General features: G+C 45.9%; 2 protein-coding genes across 2 annotated transcripts in view; one reads left to right on the top strand and one right to left on the bottom strand.

Annotated features, from left to right (window-relative positions):
• Positions 1 to 15376, top strand: part of UPF1 (UPF1 RNA helicase and ATPase) — a 309167-nt gene that overhangs the window by 1329 nt on the left and 292462 nt on the right. The gene's annotated exons all lie outside the window — the stretch shown is intronic.
• The window catches only part of CRLF1 (cytokine receptor like factor 1), a 33398-nt gene that overhangs the window by 17298 nt on the left and 724 nt on the right, over positions 1 to 15376 (bottom strand). The window lies entirely within an intron of this gene.

Below are 15376 nucleotides of genomic sequence, written 5' to 3'. Positions count from 1 at the left end.
GAGCTGCGGCCAAAACATTTTGACATTCTCGTTTTTGTCCACTGCGGAGTGACACATAAAATGGTACAAACCGGCAAAAGTTTCAGCCTAGGATAAAGTCTGTGGAACTATGGCCAATACAATTTCACAAAAACGTTTAAAAATATAACAGCGGGGGGGGGGGGAGAGAGAGTTTGACGACTACAATTGTACCTTTTTGAGAAGGTAGACTCTGCAATCCCTTATGCGCCGCTGCTCAAGGGCAAAGAAGGATGGAAAGATTGAGAAACCAATGCCGTGCAAAAAGGCAGAGGAAAGAACCACCTCATTGCAATGAGTCAAAATGAATAATAGTCACAAACACTGATAAGCAGCAGTCACTTTGTCCGGACATAGAAGAATAGAAAAATTAATGGAATATGCTATTATGGCTAAAATGACTAATATGGCAAACAGTGACATGAATCATGAGCAGTTTCATGAAAAATGGAAATTATTTTAGCAACATGTTGAGGTTTAATTTCAACTAAAACAAAAATGAATACTAGTCACAAATATTGATACTAGTCACAAACATTGATAAGCAGCAAGCATTTCTTCCGGACATAGAAGAATGGAAAGAAAAATTAATGGAATATGCTATTATGGCTAAAATGACTAATGTGTCACTGTTTGACACGAATTACAAGCAGTTTCATGAAAAACGGAAATTATTTTATCAATATGTTGAGGTTTAATTTCAACTAAAACAAAAATAAGAGAGTAGATGCTAATTAACCATAGTGAAACTCCATTTAATTTTATATCTGGACAACTATTTTGATTGTAGAGATACTCAATATGTTTGATATGCCTGACAAGGGGATTACTTTTTGCTCATATGATCAGCAATGTTAAAATTATTTCCCATAACTTGAGTAACTATTTTGATTGCACAACTGTGTTGAATAACATGGCAATATAATCTGTTTGACTTGTTTTTGTATTTTTGTCCTTAGCCGTATTGCTGATATCCCTATTTTCCCTTTTTTCCTTCTGTACCCACCTTTAAAAATAAACAAATAAATAAATAAGCATCGATAAGCAACTCTCTTTTTAGTTCATAAACCGTATACCTCAGGTATCATTCTAGCAGATGTGTATAGATGTGGGTGTATATATTGTTAGCTCAATAATGATAAATAAGCAGTGTTATTTACTGTTTAGATATATTGGTTAAAAGGTTTAGTAAACAGCATGAACATATTAACATAATACAGTATAACATAAGTTGCGTAAGGTCGATTACATGCAGGTTTGAGTTTAAATGTATGTATTTTTGCTATGTAAAAGACTTATTTACTTTTAAAAAATATTTAATGATTAATAGCAGATATTATAAAATGATTTATTTCTACTCCGTTTGGGAGTTGGCGAGGATCTTGCTACAGATATAGAGTTTTGATTATGTATGAGGAGTGAATGTTTTATGTTTATATGTATGTGTTATGTTGTTATAAATATAAAAATAAAAATAATAATGCTAGCCTATATAATAATGTACACCTATTCTTCCCAGGATCAGAGGACCAAGCCTATTATATTAGGTGCTGTGGAACACAGGCAGGATAAATGCTGTTGCAGTTGTCTTGTTTGTGGGCTTCCTGGAGGCACCTGGTTGGCCACTGTGTGAACAGACAGCTGGACTTGGTGGGCCTGGGTCTGATCCAGCATGGCTTCTCTTAGGTTCATGATGCATCCCTATTCTCTCCAGGATCAGAGGAGCAGGCCTATTATATTAGGTGCTGTGGAACACAGGCAGAATAAATGCTGCTGCAGTCATCTTGTTTGTGGGCTTCCTGGATGCCCCTGGCTGGCCACTGTGGGAACAGACTGCTGGTCTTGATGGGCCTTGGGCTGATCCAGCAGGGCTTTCCTTGTGTTCTTATGTTCTTAATCACTGTGCAAAGGTACGATCCCTAAGATTGCTCCAATGTCCAGACCTTGGATCACCCACTCCAGGTAGCACCAGGCAATCCGGAGCAGCAAGTGGGGCCCTTGGATGGTCCATGAAGCTAAGATGCAGATTGAATGTGATCCCTGATTGTTTGGCACTGCTTGTCATGGAATTCAAGGCAGTGTACGTTGGAGTCTGTTTTGCCCTAAGAATTGCCTTACATGGCCATCTAGCATGCTGTATCCAACCAGCTGGCATGGGAAGCAAAGCCTCCAGCATCCAGAAGTCCAAAGCAGACTGCCCCTAATCATGGAGCCTTCATTGCGTTTGTTGGGGCTAACATCCCTCACTAGGCCTGACGCTTGTTGCGTTGCCGGCGCTTGGGGACACTGATGGAGACAGTAGGTTTAGGGTCATGGAACTGAATGCGTGCTCTGCCTGGGGGGGAAGGATGTGTAGCGCCCCACTCTTTCAATGGGGATCTGCTAGAACCATGAACTACAGTTGCTGAGAATGGACCTCTCAATAGTCCATCCATCGTTGAAAGAATTGTAGGTGTCCTTTCGGCAGCTGCCACCAGATGGCACTGACGCACACACACACCCTTGGGGGGCAAATCCCAATTTATTTCTAGAGGGAGGGATCGGTTGAACGCAGGAGCCTTTTGACACACCGGTTGGTCGGAGGTGAATGAGCACAGGAGAAGATTTATGATCATGTTTTGAACTGCACTATTAATCTAGCGCCATCGACATACATAAGGTGGCAATGAGAACAGATGCCAGGAAAGGAAGGGGCAGCTTTAGGAATCAATCCGGGTCAGCAAATGAATCGCAGCTGAATCGCTCATATCGCATGAAGAGAAGGAGAAGAAAACCTCTCGCTTGAACCAAATACTATGGAGGACACCAAATTTAGCCACTCTGAACGGATGAATAAATACATACATAAATTTTGAAAAATTGCCTGTTTTGATTCAAACATCCCCCCAGTTTCAGTTTTCCTGCTCCCCTGTGAGAAACAAACCCCGTGAGTTTTTATTTTCACACAACTTTCCCTTTCCTCGTGCCATCTTTTCCCTGTTAAAATGGACGCACCTTTCGACGTCGCTTTCGCATCAACGGCGGGGAAAGGGCACGGAGGAAACGAGAGAATTGCAGCGTACGAAATAAGAGAAGAACAGAGGATCGTCCCTACAAAATATCTCTCGAGAAGCAGTCCCATCTCCAAACTCGGATCAAACCAGGGACCCACCCAGCCGAGGAGATTCCAGCCCTCTGCTTTGGGAAGAGTCATCCATCCACCCCCGGGGACCCTACCCCGAATAGCTGCGAGGCGGCCATCCTGATTGATTGATTGATTTTATTGATACGGTCTGTTTGACCAGCCAAAAGTTAATACATCAAAATAACAATCACCCGGTGCTGTATTGAGAGATACTCAACCAATAATACACAGCACACTAAATTTTCAGTCAAAGATATGACACACTCAAGATCAAGACAAACACAAAGTGTATTTATATAGAGGTAACAAGCTTAAGGAACTATCTAACAAACTATGTTTTAGATACTATGTTTCAGATTGGTATCTGAAGAAGTGAGCTGTGGCTCACGAAAGCTCATACCCTGCCAGAAAATATTTTTGTTAGTCTTTAAGGTGCTACTGGACTCCTACATCTATCTATCTATCTATCTATCTATCTATCTATCTATCTATCTATCTATCTATCTATCTAATCATGGGATATCTTAATATGATTGACAGCTGTGGCTCACGAAAGCTCATACCCTGCCAGAAAATATTTTTGTTAGTCTTTAAGGTGCTACTGGCCTTTTCTACTACTGCAGACAGACTAACACGGCTACCCACTGTGAATTATGTTTTAGATAGTTTGTTAGATAGTTCTTTAAGCTTGTTACCTCTATATAAATACACTTTGTGTTTGTCTTGATATTGAGTGTGTCACATCTTTGACTGAAAATTTAGTGTGCTGTGTATTAAAAGTTAATACATAACATTATCTGACTTCATAGAACTGCAAAACTAATACAAATTACAAAATTAGATAAAAGCCTAATATTATTAAAATGTAAAATATTAATAAGTGTCGTGAGAATTATCATCTTAATATTTCTAAAAGTATAGCAAGTTTAATAATTTTTCCCCCATCCTATTTTTGCGTGTTTTAACTGCGATGGTGCAAAATTGGACAGTTGGGAGTGAAAAAGGTGGCGTTTCATCCATCAGGAGACTCTCAATTAGGAACTCGACTGGCTTATTGGGGAATCCACTGATCAGGGGAGCAATGAATTTAATACGGGCCTCGTGATAACATGGACAGCTGAACCATACATGTTCGGTGGTTTCGATGTCCCCTGACCTGCAAAGGGCACAGCCTTTCTGAGGCGGCCATATTGGTTCTTTGTTCTACCAACTGAGTCCTTCTCTCCGCCAAGCAAATATGCACACTAATTGCTCCTCCGGTTGGAAGGGAAGTCTACGAGATTGAGAACCTGGACATCTGGTCCCACTCAGCCAAAGGCCAACCGAATATTAAGCTAATTCCTTTGGTCTGCGGAGGTATCCAGGGACGGACGCCTGGATTGAATTCGGCGTGGTATTCCCTCGAGGCGGCTCATCAGGGGAGAGGCGGGGGTGTCTGGTATTTTTTTGCTTGGCACGTTCTCGCTCGCTTGGTGTGCAAATGCAAGGTTTAGAGAGGGGAACCGAAAGCATGAACAGGGTCTTTTCTTTTCCAGGAAGTATGGAGAGAGTGGACAGGGAGACGTTTTTCTCCCTCTCCCATAATACTAGGATGTGGGGTCATCTGCTGGAGCTGGAGGGCGAGAGATTCCAAACAGATAAAAGGAAGTATTTCTTCGCACAACGCATAGTTAAATCGTGGAACTCCCTGCCTCAGGATGGGGTGATGGCTGCCAACTTGGAAGGCTTGAAGAGGGGAGTGGACATGTTCATGGAGGAGAGGAGTATTCATGGCTACTAGTCAAAATGGATACTAGTCATGATGCATACCTATTCTCTCCATGATGCTCCCCCCTCTACCTTTCAAGCATATAGTAGGCTGTTACCGCACCAGGTATTCCCAGTGATATATTAAGAGTTTGGAAATGTTATAAAAAGCATCGCTTTAAAAGGGTTTTTGGATGCTACGGCTAAAAAATGGTTGGAAGACGTCTTCACAGCTAAAGGGGCCAAATAAAGTGCGAACAGTATTTTTTATAACAGTATCAAACTCTTAATACATTGGTGGGAATACATAGAAAGTGCGAACAGCATTTTTTATAACATTTCCAAACTCTTAATACATCGCTGGGAATACCTAGCGCGGTAACAGCCGTAGTCATGATGCATCCCTATTCTCTCCATGATGCTCCACCCTCTACCTTTCAAGCATATAGTAGTCATGATGCATCCCTATCCGTCTTGTTTGTGGGCTTCCTAGAGGCACCTGGTTGGCCGCTGTGTGAACAGACTGCTGGACTTGATGGGCCTGGGTCCGATCCAGCAGGGCTTTCCTTATGTTCTTATGTTAGAAAGCTGTAGGAGAGACAGCTGCTTCTGGCCTGCTCCACTCTGCCTCTTCCTACCGTGATGTAATGGTTAAGAGCAGCAGACTCTAATCTGAAGAACCGGGTTCAATTCCCCACTCCTCCACATTAAGCCTGCTGGGTGACCTTGGGCCAGTCACAGTTCCCTCCGAACTCTCTCAGCCCCACCTACCTCACAAGGTGTCTGTTGGGGGAAGGGAAGGCAATTGTAAGCTGCTATAAGACTCCCTAAGGTAAAGTGGGGTACAAAAACCTACTCCTCCTTTTTCCCTAGTCAACAGGTATGGCAAGTTTTGAGGGTGAAGGGTAGTTGTGACATTGACAGGAGAAAATGAGGCCACAGAAGTGGGCACTGGGGAGGAAAAGACAAAGAAGAGAAAGGTGCAAGGTTGAGAGTTAGCTCTTCCAGATCCCTACATAGGGTTGCCAGGTCCCTCTTCGCTACTGGTGGCAGGTCTTAGGGGTGGAGCCTGAGAAGGGTGGGGTTTGGGGAGGGGAGGGACTTCAATGCCATAGAGTCCAATTGCCAAAGCAGCCCTTTTCTCCAGCGATCTCTTTCGTCTGGAGATCAGTTGTAATAGCAGGAGACCTCCAGGTAGTACCTGGAGGTTGGCAACCCTACATCAAATCATTGTTGTGATGTTGAGATTCTTTGCCGGCCACTGGCTCTCAAAGACCACAGAGAGGAGGGGGAAGCAGCAGGAACAAGACCTACCAGGGCTGGGGTGGGCTGCTACCACTAGGGTTGCCAGGTCCCTCTTCATCACCAGGGGGAGGTTTTTGGGGCGGAGCCTGAGGAGGGCGTGGTTTGGGGAGGGGAGGGGCTTCAATGCCATAGAGTCCAATTGCCAAAGCAGCTATTTTCTCCAGGGGAACTGATCTCTATCTGCTGGAGATCAGTTGCAATAGCGGGAGATCTCCAGCTACTACCTGGAGGTTGGCAACCCTATATCCAACCCAGCAATTACTGGAACAGCAGGAGACGGAATCTCATTCCACCCTACAGCCGGGCCTCCGAAAAGCCAATAACTTCATTCTGAAGAAAGTATCTCCAGAGCCAATTTTTGGGGGGGGGGGGCGTTGTTGTCCCGAACCAAGATCCGCAAAGCAGGAGAGGCCAAAGTTTTGCAAAGCGTGCCAACTCAAAGATCCTAGAAAAGCACGTCCGTCCAACCATCAGGAAAACAGACCATCAGGAAAACATGCAAAGAGGCTGGGTGTTTTCCAACCTACGGGCCTTCCTTTCTTTCTCCCCCCCTCCCACCCGCCCGCCATCCGCCTGGAGACCGCAGACCCAAACATGTGTTTTAAAAGGGAAAGGTGTGAAGTTTTCAAATTGGAGAGGAAGAAGCAGGGGTCTTGGGGAGGGAGGAGGGGGGAGAGAAAGACAGCCGGGACGTGGAATGTTGGCCTGTCCCAGTATACCTGCAAGAGGTTTTTATGGCTTTCTTATTTTTATTTTTTTTTAGAAAATTACTGATCAGGTGTTAAGTAATACCGAAAAGTAAAACCACATTTCCAAGGTGTCGGAAACATTTATTCTGTCCCTTTGAATGGCTGGGTTTTATTGCCTTTTTTATTATTGGTGTTTTAAACAGCTGGAAGTGCGAGGAGGAAAGTCTGATTTTTTTAAAAAGCACACAATTGAATTTGCAAACTTTTTATCCTCTCCTCCTGCTGTTCAGTCTCCCCCCACCACCACCACAATTAATTATTTGGAAAATTCCAAAAACACATGACAACTGCATGGCGGGCCTGACTTCAGTAACCGTTCAATTATTATAATGATAAAATTTGTCTTTACTTCAAAAACGATGGCAGAAACATGAAAGCTGTCTCCCGATTTAAAGAAATCGTGGCCAATTAAGTGCGTCCATCACTTAACCAATTAAATCTGCAGATGACTGAAACAATCATTTCCAGGGAATTGGTTTTGGAGTTGTCACGCATGCAGCACGGAACCAGAGAACCAGCCCCTTAAAGGGGTGCCTTAGGATTGCCAACCTCCAGGTGGTGGCTGGAGATCTCCCGCTATTACAACCAATCTCCTCCCCTCCCCAAACCCCACCTTCCTCAGGCTCTGCCCTGAAAATCTCCAGGTATTTCCCAACCCGGAGCTGTGTGGACTGGAGATAGGGTTGCCAGGTCCCTCTTCGCCACCAGCGGGAGGTTTTTGGGGCGGAGCCTGAGGAGGGTGGAGTTTGGGGAGGGACTTATGCCATAGAGTCCAATGGCCAAAGTGGCCATTTTCTCCAAGTGAACTGCTCTCTATCGGCTGGAGATCAGTTGTAATAGCAGAAGATCTCCAGCTACCACCTGGAGGTTGGCAACCCTACCTGGAGATCCCCTGAAATTAAAACCAGTCTCCAGACAACAGAGATCAGTTTCCCCTGAAGAAAATGGCTGCGTTGAAGGGTGGGCTGTATGGCGTTGTACCCTACTGAGGTCTCTCCCCTCCCCAAACCCTGTCTTCTCCAGGATCCATCCCCAAATCTCCAGGCATTTCCCAACCCGGAGCTGGCAATGCTAGCTGGGGTAAATAATGGGTGCTTTGTATGTGTGTCGGGGGGGAGGCGGTTTGCAGTACTTCTGTTACAATTAATTAAGAGCTTTGCAAACAAAAATCTTTCCGGTTAACAGGGAGGTGGGGGAGGAGCACCCTAGGCAAATGATCAAAATCTTTTGAGGCACTAAATGTAACTGGCTAAACATCAAACTGCTTTTTACAAATACAGTTAAAAAATCCCCGCATTTAAAAAAAAAATTATTCTGCATCGCAGACGGTTGGAAAAGAGACAATAACCTCAAAGCGACTGAAAATACAGTTTAAAAGAGCGGGTATTGTTTTCATCCTAAACGTTTCCTCCTGTGCATCCAAGACCTTGCTTCTAAACACAAATAGGTCTTGTCTCTTCTGTCATTATTTCTGAGTGAAATATCTCCTTCAACATGTCACTGGGATCGCCAGGTCCCTCTTTGCCACCGGTGGGAGATTTCGGGGGGGGGAGCCTGGGGAGGGTAGGGTTTGGGGAGGGATTTCAATGCCATACAGTCCGGTTGCCAAAGCGGCTGTTTTCCCCAGGGGAACTGATCTCTATGGGCTGGAGATCAGTTGTAATAGCAGGAGATCTCCAGCTAGTACCTGGAGGTTGGCAACCCTTCATGTCACAGGTGACATGTTCTCGTTTTCATAACAAGCCTCCCTTCCCCCTTTCAGAAGACTCCAATCTGCCGGGAGTAGATTTTATTGATTTGCTCGGTAACTGGTTGCCCTCCACGAATTTAAAAGCCAGAACAGGGGTTTCTTTTTCTACTTAACACAGAGGAGAGAAAACGCACGCACACACACACAAATTGTCCTATAAAAATGGTATCAACGGTTCAAAACAAGATCTCAGCGGCTGTCGGGTGTGAAAGAACAGACTGTATACTGCAGAGTGCCATAGTGTGTATCCATAAGTACGCATTGAGGCACATATGCGCCAGTGCCAGGCACATTCTCCATCACCACCCACCAGCGATTGAGGTTTCAGTGACTTTGGGGAGGAAAGAAACCCTTCGAGACCAATAACTTGAATATCCTGCAAAGCAAACAATTGGAACAAGACTTTCACATCTCTCACCAACTAGCTGGAGATCTCCTGCTATTACAACCGATCTCCAGCCGATAGAGATCAGTTCCCCTGGAGAAAATGGGTGCTTTGGCAATTGGACTCTATGGCATTGAAGTCACTCCCCCCAAACCCCGTCCTCCTCAGGCTCCACCCCAAAAACCTCCCGCAGGTGTTAAAGAGGGACCTGGCAACCCTAGTTTAGAAGCAGAGGCTAGATGGCCATCTGTCAGCAATGCTGATTCTGTGAATTTAGGCAGATCATGAGAGGGAGGGCAGGAAGGGCTGTGTCAGTGTTTGGCTCTGGTGGCCCTTTCTTACATACCCAGGTAGGGTTGCCAGGTCCCTCTTTTCCACCAGCAGGAGGTTTTTGGGATGGAGCCTGAGGAGGGCGGGGTTTGGGGAGGGGGGGGACTTCAATGCCATAGAGTCCATTGGCCAAAGCGGCCATTTTCTCCAGGGGAACTGATCTCTATCGGCTGGAGATCAGTTGTGATAGCAGGAGATTTCCATCTAGCCCCTGGAGGTTGGCAACCCTATCTCCAGCTAGTACCTGGAGGTTGGCAACCGTACTGCCACCACAGCACAAGGCTCTTCACTGTGTGTATTGCTGGCTCCGCCTCCTACAGCAGCCATTTTGCAGCTGCGCCCATCGTGCAGGGTCCGAATTCCCAAGGTGCCCACAGGCTCAAAAGGGTTAGGGCGCCCTGCCCTCGCCAGTCACCTCCGGCCACAGAGGTATCACCACAGGGTGCCAACCGACACAAGCCCACGTTCCCCAGGCAGAAACCCCAAGCCCTTCATCGACCTAGGGCACCCCGTCACAGAGAATCCCTTTTTTGCACAACGCAGCTGGCCTAATGTAGCCGTCCCAATTGTCCTCTTAAAAGTCCGGGATGCAAAGACATTCTATGACGCTGAGGCAACAGAAACGCAGGCCAGCTTCCCCTTTGCAGCTGGATCCTAAGGAGTCCCGTGTGTTTCAAAGGGGATTTACATCCTAGCCAATGGCCTGGGCCCTGACCTGTATGGCGCAGGCTAGCCTGGTCTTGTGAGATCACGGAAGCTAAGCAGGGTTGGCCCTGGTTAGTGCTTGGATGGGAGACCACCAAGGAAGTCCAGGGTCGCTACGCAGAGGCAGGCAATGGCAAACCACCTCTGTTTGTCTTTTGCCCTGACCTGAATGGCCCAGGCTAGATTGATCTTGTCAGATCATGGAAACAAAACAGGTTCGGCCCTGGTTAGTGCTTGGATGGGAGACCACCAAGGAAGTCCAGGGTCGCTACGCAGAGGCAGGCAATGGCAAACCATCTCTGTTAGTCTCTTGCCCTGACCTGGGTGGCCCAGGCTGACCTGATCTTGTCAGATCTTGGAAGCTAAGCAGGGTTGACCCCAGTTAGTATTTGGATGGGAGACCGCCAAGGAAGTCCAGGGTTGCTACGTAGAAGCAGGCAATGGCAAACCAGCCCTGACCTGGATGGCCCAGGCTAACCTGATCTTGCCAGATCACGGAAGCTAAACAGGGTCGGTCCTGGTTAGTGCTTGGATGGGAGACCACCAAGCAAGTCCAGGGTTGCTACGCAGAGGCAGGCAGTGGCAAACCATCTCTGTTCGTCTCTTGCTCTGACTTGGGTGGCCCAGGATAGCCTGATCTTGTATGTTCTTGGGAGCCAAGCAGGGCCGGCCTTGCTTAGTGCTTGGACGGGAGACTGCCAAGGAAGCCCAGGGTTGCTATGCAGAGGCCAGCAATGGCCCACTGCCTCTGTTAGTCTCTTGCCTTAAAAACCCCATGAGCAATGCTGATTCTATGACCTTGGACAGTTCATGGGAGGGAGGGCATCTTGGCCATCTTCTGGGCATGGAGTAGGAGTCACTGAGGGTGTGGGGGGGAAGGTAGTTGTGAATTTCCTGCATTGTGCAGGGGGTTGAACTAGATGACCCTTTTGGTCCCTTCCAACTCTATGAGTCTATGATTCAATGAGTGGTCGCCATAAGTTGGGTGCTACTTGAGGCCCCGTGGCACAGAGTAGTAAGCTTAAGTACTGCAGCCCGAGAACAATCACTGGCAAGATGGAGGCAATCGATACTGGCCCGTCTCAGAAACTACAAAACGAGGAAGAGCTTTGAAGGAATCTAATCGTTCATCTTGAAGAATCTAGAAGTTTGTCTTCGTCCCCTACTGCGATTCATTTTATAGATGGAGGAACATTAACAATTTGAGATATGCTGATGATACTACATTACTGGCAGAAAATTGCGAAGGCTTGAATCGACTACTGCTGAAAGTTAAAGGAGAAAGTGCCAAAGCAGGACTGCAGCTGAACATTGAGAAGACAAAAGTAATGACTACAGGAGAATCACTCAACTTTAAGGTTGACAAGGAGGAAATTGAAATTGTTGAAGGCTTTCTATTCCTTGGCTCCATCCTCAACCAAAAGGGAGACTGCAGCCAAGAAATCAGAAGGAGGTTGAGACTGGGAAGGTCAGCCACGAAGGAGCTAGAAAAGATTCTGAAGTGTAAGGATGTGTCACTGGCCACCAAGATCAAGTTAATTCATAACATCGTGTCCCTGTTACTATGTATGGGTGTGAAAGCTGGACAATGAAGAAAGCTGATAGGAAGAAAGCAGATTCCTTTGAAATGTGGTGTGGGAGGAGAGGGTTATGGATACCGTGGACTGCCCAAAAAACAAATCAGTGGGCTCTAGATCAAATCAAGCCTGAACTGACCCTAGAAGCTAAAAGGACTAAACTGAGGCTGTCGTACTTTGCTCACATTATGAGAAGACAAGAGTCACTGGAAAAGACCATCATGCTAGGAAAAGTGGAAGGCAGCAGGAAAAGAGGAAGACCCAACAAAAGATGGATTGACTCAATAAAGGAAGCCACGGCCCTCAGTTTGCAAGAGCTGAGCAAGGCTGTCAAAGACAGGACATTTTGGAGGACATTGATTCATAGGGTCGCCATGTGTCGGAAGCAAATTGACGGCACTTAACACACACACACACTTACCGTGTGCTTTATCTTCCGTCCCAAGTTAAATTGAAGTTGTAAGCGCCTTGGGGGAGGGGATCTGTCTATTCCAGCTCATGAACACATGAAGCTACCTTCTACTGAATCAGACCCTTGGTCCATCAAAGCCGGTATTGTTCAGACGGGCAGCGGCTCTCCAGGGTCTCTAGAGGTCTTTCACATCGTCTACTTGCCTGGTTCCTTTATCTGGAGATGCTGGGGATTGAACCTGGGACCTTCTGCATGCCAAGCAGATGCTCTACCACTGAACCACGGCCCCTCCCCGTGTGGCTTGTGGCACAGCTCAGACCAGGCCTAGCTGCGGCACACGAGATTCTTAAAAACCATATGATAAATAGGCTTCCCATTCTGTCTCCCTGGAGAAAAGGAGGACAAATCGGACTGAAGAGACAGAGGCACAGGAAGGCTCCCCTCGGCCTGAATTCCCACGGGCAGGGCCCATCCGCACATGGAAATTTGGACGCAGGTGCTGTGTCTGAGCCCACACGGCCCGGGCGTTGGGTTTCACTCCAGATCCGAGCCGTGAAGTGTGAGGAAACTGTGTTCCTGGGACAGACTGTTCAGCCCGGGGGTGTCCAGCCGTCCCAGCAGCGGCAGGAGTTTTTCTTGGCCTGGCGACACATCGCACGCTCTCTGAAAACATTGCCTCGGACAAATTTCTCACCGTGCGGAGGAAGTATAAACTTCCTGTTCCAGAAGGGGGGGGAAGCAAGCAAAAGATCTCCTTCCCAACCATCACCTCCTGTCTTCTGGGAATGGAAGAAATTCACTCCAGGAACGAACGTCTAATTTGTGTTTACAGCTCTTCAGGGGAGCCGGGTGGAAATCTGCTCGCTCCGCGCTCAGCTATGCGCCATGCACTCGCACACATGTTCACTTTCTCCGCAAGATGTTCACCCCCGGCGAATAAAAGTGGACCAACGGAGCTGGGGAGGAGCAGTTCTCAAGCTGGGAACAGATCCCTTCGGAGCTCTTTCCCTGGTAAAATTTATTCCGAATCGAGATCTCTGTTAGGCCCTTAAAGTGCCTCCCCAAATTTGGTCCGCCTTCTAATTCAATAAGTTCTCCCCGTGGCCAGAAAATTATCTGCACAGAATCTGGCCCTTAGATGGCCAAAAAATAAATAAATCACAAACTTCCAAAATTATTTTTAAAAGGATTCGGAAGAATTAAGCAGGAGCGTTTGTTTCCCACGGAAACTTTGATCCAGACCTTCTATTGTTCTTAAGACAAAGAAGAGGTTGTGTTGGGACTGGGGGGGGGTGGGTTGGACTTTGTTCTCCGTGTGGTGGAGAAAACGCCCCACCACCTCCAAAGACTCCAGCCTTCATCCCCAAAACATCATAAAATCAGAGTTTTCCATTTGCTCCCCACTGCCAAGGGCTACAGACTTGGTGTGTGTGCATATGTATATATTTTTTTTCTTAGATTGCTTCTGCTTTGAAGCACAAACTGTAAAATCAGGGATATTTCCATCATATTTAAGGGTGGGTTTGCTGTTTCTTCTGTGAGGTAAGAATGTAGATTCTCGACACCCAATTCTATGAAAGGCTCTGAGGCCAGTTGTAGAGCGGAACCTGCAGATTCTCTTTGGTCTTTTATGGAGAAATGTGTCCGGTGCATTCTTTGTAGGATGGCAATGGGAGGCTATTGTTTCTTTCTACAAGAGATTGGTATATAAACTTTTGGAATGGGGGCGGCATACAGAGGAAGTAATCTCTAGTCGTGGAGATAACCGATATAGCTTTTCTACCGGGTGGAGTTGGTAGTAAAAAAAAAGAAAACTGATGTTTAATGTGAGTTTTTAATCATCACAGGGGAGATGTCCATTTTCCAGGGGGAATTGCTTTCTGTTTTACCTTCTTGATGGGGCGGGGAGAGGAAAGCCCCTCTTATGGAAGAACACAGGGAAGAATAGAAGTTTTGGTTGGAAGACGGTGTTTTGTGCCCCTGCGATGCCCAGTCTTTGCAAAGGCTGTATGTGAAAATGGGTTTGGCACCCTCTCAAACCCACTGCGGGTGGCGAAAGGGTCTTGGGACATCCAGTCTAGAGGGGTTTGGAGGTGGGGCTTTTGGAAGCATGACAAGATAACACAGATATCTAGCCTGAAAAGACTAAAGGGGTGGAAAATTCTCCCCAAAAACAACTGGAGGGGGAAGGGGTGGGCTTGAAAGGGGTGGCTTGAAATTCCTTATTGCTGTGAAGAACACTGCAACCTATACAGCATTTACTCATACTACAAGACTAGGTTTTTTCACAGGTATAAAAAGTGGGGGGTCACCTTACATTTGCATACAAGTTACAATTACGTCCAATAATAATATTTTTTTTTTATATGTATAACTTGTTTAAAGGGAACAGTCTTACACTCAGGGAAGTCTTTCTTTCAAGTAAATACGGTATCTATCATCTCCAAGAATCTGGATTAAAGATTTCTAGTTTGTAAAGAGTGGGTCGGATTTGAATCCGAATCACATACATCCCAAAAGAAATCATAACACTTAAATTTACACAACATTTGTTTAATAAATTATATAGCCTTCACTGGGTGTGTGTCAAACCCCTATCATTGAAAAAAACCCTCATTTTACTCTGGGGTTCATATGGGGAGGGACTAGAACATTTTCTCTGCCTAGAATGGGGGTGACTTAGTTTTAATGTAACATGTAAGTGCTGATTCTTTTGTTCTCTTGCTTTCTGCTTTTATATATAAATACTGATTTAAAAGGGCAACCTCCCCCCTTGGATCTGTGCCTTTTTCTTACCAGACTCCTCTCCCAAAGATAAATTATTTGCTCTTTAAAAACTAACACCTCCACCCCCCAAAAAAAAGACTAATTCACAAAATAAACTTTTAAGCTGAGACCACCAGAAATTTCCAAAGTCTGCAAAATAATTGGAGGGTGGGATGGAGGGGAATGTAAGGAGTGCCATTTTTAAAAAGGGTTATCTCCATTTCATGCCTTTTCCTTAACACGGGCATGCTTAAATTGGGGGGGGGGGTTTGAAAGACAGCCAGTCTTAAGTCCAAAATATAGCATGTAAAGTTTGACATCAGAAAACGTTTGAAAGTGTACTGTCTCTAGAGAGTAAAACCAAATGTATAGGTCATTGGTGGGGGAGAGAGTGAGAGAGGCATACTGAATTTGGTGACCCCCCCCCAAAAAAAAAACTGTTCTAGAATTAAAACCTTCTCATCTATCTTTTTCTTAATGGGGTTGTCTTTGCAAATAGACCCATTTCC

This window comes from Euleptes europaea, chromosome 2, assembly GCF_029931775.1.
Source record: "Euleptes europaea isolate rEulEur1 chromosome 2, rEulEur1.hap1, whole genome shotgun sequence".
Lineage (NCBI taxonomy): Eukaryota > Metazoa > Chordata > Lepidosauria > Squamata > Sphaerodactylidae > Euleptes > Euleptes europaea.
The sequence above is the reverse complement of the archived record's forward strand: the minus strand, read 5'-3'. Positions and strand labels throughout refer to the sequence as shown.